This window comes from Eucyclogobius newberryi, unplaced genomic scaffold, assembly GCF_026437365.1.
Source record: "Eucyclogobius newberryi isolate DKJ021-1_F unplaced genomic scaffold, fEucNew1.0.hap1 SCAF_4, whole genome shotgun sequence".
NCBI classification, from domain to species: domain Eukaryota; kingdom Metazoa; phylum Chordata; class Actinopteri; order Gobiiformes; family Gobiidae; genus Eucyclogobius; species Eucyclogobius newberryi.
In genome coordinates this window covers 5,040,118-5,045,117 of record NW_027316056.1, presented here as the reverse complement: position 1 = coordinate 5,045,117, position 5,000 = coordinate 5,040,118, and the positions used below count along the sequence as shown (strand labels likewise).

Sequence of the window (5,000 nt, the reverse complement as noted above, 5' to 3'; positions counted from 1 at the left end):
CTGTCACTATGAGCTCTCATGTTGTGTGTGTGTGTGTGTACACACTGTCACTATGAGCTCTCATGTGGTGTGTGTGTGTGTGTGTGCGCGGACACACTGTCACTATGAGCTCTCATGTTGTGTGTGTGTGTGTGTGTGCGGACACACTGTCACTATGAGCTCTCATGTTGTGTGTGTGTGTGCGGACACACTGTCACTATGAGCTCTCATGTTGTGTGTGTGTGTGTGTGTGTGTGTGTGTGTGTGTGTGTGTGCGGACACACTGTCACTATGAGCTCTCATGTTGTGTGTGTGTGTGTGTGTGTGTGTGTGTGCGGACACACTGTCACTATGAGCTCATGTTGTGTGTGTGTGTGTGTGTGTGTGTACACACTGTCACTATGAGCTCTCATGTTGTGTGTGTGTGTGTGTGTGTGTGTGTATACACACTGTCACTATGAGCTCTCATGTTGTGTGTGTGTGTGTGTGTGTGTGTGTGTGTGTACACACTGTCACTATGAGCTCTCGTGTGTGTGTGTGTGTGTGTGTGTACACACTGTCACTATGAGCTCTCATGTTGTGTGTGTGTGTGTACACACTGTCACTATGAGCTCTCATGTTGTGTGTGTGTGTGTGTGTGTGTGTGTACACACTGTCACTATGAGCTCTCATGTTGTGTGTGTGTGTGTGTGTACACACTGTCACTATGAGCTCTCATGTTGTGTGTGTGTGTGTGTGTACACACTGTCACTATGAGCTCTCATGTTGTGTGTGTGTGCGCGCACACTGTCACTATGAGCTCTCATGTTGTGTGTGTGTGTGTGTGTGTACACAATGTCACTATGAGCTCTCATGTTGTGTGTGTGTGTGTGTGTGTGTGTGTGTGTGTGTGTGTGCGGACACACTGTCACTATGAGCTCTCATGTTGTGTGTGTGTGTGTGTGCGTGCGGACACACTGTCACTATGAGCTCTCATGTTGTGTGTGTGTGTGTGTGTGTGTGTGTGTGTGTGTGTGTGCGGACACACTGTCACTATGAGCTCTCATGTTGTGTGTGTGTGTGCGCACACTGTCACTATGAGCTCTCATGTTGTGTGTGTGTGTGTGTGCGCACACTGTCACTATGAGCTCTCATGTTGTGTGTGTGTGTGTGTGTGTGTGTGTGTACACACTGTCACTATGAGCTCTCATGTTGTGTGTGTGTGTGCGCACACTGTCACTATGAGCTCTCATGTTGTGTGTGTGTGTGAGTACACACTGTCACTATGAGCTCTCATGTTGTGTGTGTGTGTGTGTGTGTGTGTGTACACACTGTCACTATGAGCTCTCATGTTGTGTGTGTGTGTGTGTGTGTACACACTGTCACTATGAGCTCTCATGTTGTGTGTGTGTGTGTGTGTGTGTGTGTACACACTGTCACTATGAGCTCTCATGTTGTGTGTGTGTGTGTGTGTGTGTGTACACACTGTCACTATGAGCTCTCATGTTGTGTGTGTGTGTACACACTGTCACTATGAGCTCTCATGTTGTGTGTGTGTGTGTGTACACACTGTCACTATGAGCTCTCATGTTGTGTGTGTGTGTGTGTACACACTGTCACTATGAGCTCTCATGTTGTGTGTGTGTACACACTGTCACTATGAGCTCTCATGTTGTGTGTGTGTGTGCGCGCACACTGTCACTATGAGCTCTCATGTTGTGTGTGTGTGTGTGTGTGCGCGCACACTGTCACTATGAGCTCTCATGTTGTGTGTGTGTGTGTGTGTGTGTACACACTGTCACTATGAGCTCTCATGTGGTGTGTGTACACACTGTCACTATGAGCTCTCATGTTGTGTGTGTGTGTGTGCGGACACACTGTCACTATGAGCTCTCATGTTGTGTGTGTGTGTGTGTGTGTGTGTGTGTGCGTGCGGACACACTGTCACTATGAGCTCTCATGTTGTGTGTGTGTGTGTGTGTGCACGCACACTGTCTCTATGAGCTCTCATGTTGTTTGTGTGTGTGTGCGCACACTGTCACTATGAGCTCTCATGTTGTGTGTGTGTGTGTGTGTGTTTGTGTGTGTACACACTGTCACTATGAGCTCTCATGTTGTGTGTGTGTGTGCGCACACTGTCACTATGAGCTCTCATGTTGTGTGTGTGTGTGCGCACACTGTCACTATGAGCTCTCATGTTGTGTGTGTGTGTGTGTGTGTGTGTACACACTGTCACTATGAGCTCTCATGTTGTGTGTGTGTGTGTGTGTGTGTGCGGACACACTGTCACTATGAGCTCTCATGTTGTGTGTGTGTGTGTGTGTGTACACACTGTCACTATGAGCTCTCATGTTGTGTGTGTGTGTGTGTGTGTGCGGACACACTGTCACTATGAGCTCTCATGTTGTGTGTGTGTGTGTGCGCACACTGTCACTATGAGCTCTCATGTTGTGTGTGTGTGTGTGCGCACACTGTCACTATGAGCTCTCATGTGGTGTGTGTGTGTGTGTGTGTGTGTGCGGACACACTGTCACTATGAGCTCTCATGTTGTGTGTGTGTGTGTGTGTGTGTGTGTGTGCGCACACTGTCACTATGAGCTCTCATGTTGTGTGTGTGTGTGTGTGCGCACACTGTCACTATGAGCTCTCATGTTGTGTGTGTGTGTGTGTGTACACACTGTCACTATGAGCTCTCATGTTGTGTGTGTGTGTGTGTGTGTACACACTGTCACTATGAGCTCTCATGTGGTGTGTGTGTGTGTGTGTGTGTGCGGACACACTGTCACTATGAGCTCTCATGTTGTGTGTGTGTGTGTGTGTGCGGACACACTGTCACTATGAGCTCTCATGTTGTGTGTGTGTGTGTGTGTGTGCGGACACACTGTCACTATGAGCTCTCATGTTGTGTGTGTGTGTGTGCGCACACTGTCACTATGAGCTCTCATGTTGTGTGTGTGTGTGTACACACTGTCACTATGAGCTCTCATGTGGTGTGTGTGTGTGTGTGTGTGTACACACTGTCACTATGAGCTCTCATGTGGTGTGTGTGTGTGTGTGTGTGTGTGTGCGGACACACTGTCACTATGAGCTCTCATGATGTTGTGTGTGTGTGCGGACACACTGTCACTATGAGCTCTCATGTTGTGTGTGTGTGCGGACACACTGTCACTATGAGCTCTCATGTTGTGTGTGTGTGTGTGTGTGTGTGTGTACACACTGTCACTATGAGCTCTCATGTTGTGTGTGTGTGTGTGTGTGTGTGTGTGTGTGTGTGTGTGTGTGTGTGTACACACTGTCACTATGAGCTCTCATGTTGTGTGTGCGTGTGTGTGCGTGTGTTTGTGTGTGTGTACACACTGTCACTATGAGCTCTCATGTTGTGTGTGTGTGTGTGTACACACTGTCACTATGAGCTCTCATGTTGTGTGTGTGTGTGTGTGTGTGTACACACTGTCACTATGAGCTCTCATGTTGTGTGTGTGTGTGTGTGTGTGTGTGTGTGCACGCTGTCACTATGAGCTCTCATGTTGTGTGTGTGTGTGTGTGTGTGTGTGTACACACTGTCACTATGAGCTCTCATGTTGTGTGTGTGTGTGTGTGTGTACACACTGTCACTATGAGCTCTCATGTTGTGTGTGTGTGTGTGTGTGTGTACACACTGTCACTATGAGCTCTCATGTTGTGTGTGTGTGTGTGTGTGTGTGTGTGTGTGTGTACACACTGTCACTATGAGCTCTCATGTTGTGTGTGTGTGTGTGTGTGTTTGTGTGTACACACTGTCACTATGAGCTCTCATGTTGTGTGTGTGTGTGTGTGTACACACTGTCACTATGAGCTCTCATGTTGTGTGTGTGTGTGTGTGTGTGTGTGCACGCTGTCACTATGAGCTCTCATGTGTGTGTGTGTGTGTGTGTGTGTGTGTGTGTGTGTGTACACACTGTCACTATGAGCTCTCATGTTGTGTGTGTGTGTGTGCGCGCACACTGTCACTATGAGCTCTCATGTTGTGTGTGTGTGTGTGTGTGCGCACACTGTCACTATGAGCTCTCATGTTGTGTGTGTGTGTGTGTGTGTGTGTGTACACACTGTCACTATGAGCTCTCATGTTGTGTGTGTGTGTGCGCACACTGTCACTATGAGCTCTCATGTTGTGTGTGTGTGTGTGTACACTGTCACTATGAGCTCTCATGTGTGTGTGTGTGTGTGTGTACACACTGTCACTATGAGCTCTCATGTTGTGTGTGTGTGTGTGTGTGCGCACACTGTCACTATGAGCTCTCATGTTGTGTGTGTGTGTGTGTACACACTGTCACTATGAGCTCTCATGTTGTGTGTGTTTGTGTGTGTGTGTGTGTACACAGTGTCACTATGAGCTCTCATGTTGTGTGTGTGTGTACACACTGTCACTATGAGCTCTCATGTTGTGTGTGTGTGTGTGTGTGTGTACACACTGTCACTATGAGCTCTCATGTTGTGTGTGTGTGTGTGTGTGTGTGTGTACACACTGTCACTATGAGCTCTCATGTTGTGTGTGTGTGTGTGTGCGTGCGGACACACTGTCACTATGAGCTCTCATGTTGTGTGTGTGTGTGTGTGTGTGTGCGGACACACTGTCACTATGAGCTCTCATGTTGTGTGTGTGTGTGCGCACACTGTCACTATGAGCTCTCATGTTGTGTGTGTGTGTGTGTGTGTGTGTGTGTACACACTGTCACTATGAGCTCTCATGTTGTGTGTGTGTGTGTGTGTGTGTGCGGACACACTGTCACTATGAGCTCTCATGTTGTGTGTGTGTGTGTGTGTGTACACACTGTCACTATGAGCTCTCATGTTGTGTGTGTGTGTGTGTGTGTGTGCGGACACACTGTCACTATGAGCTCTCATGTTGTGTGTGTGTGTGCGCACACTGTCACTATGAGCTCTCATGTTGTGTGTGTGTGTGTGCGCACACTGTCACTATGAGCTCTCATGTGGTGTGTGTGTGTGTGTGTGTGTGTGTGCGGACACACTGTCACTATGAGCTCTCATGTTGTGTGTGTGTG

At 48.2% G+C, this 5,000-nt stretch overlaps 1 protein-coding gene across 1 annotated transcript in view; it reads left to right on the top strand.

The window, feature by feature from the left end:
* zdhhc5a (zDHHC palmitoyltransferase 5a) overlaps nt 1-5,000 on the top strand; it is a 51,058-nt gene that overhangs the window by 18,729 nt on the left and 27,329 nt on the right. The window lies entirely within an intron of this gene.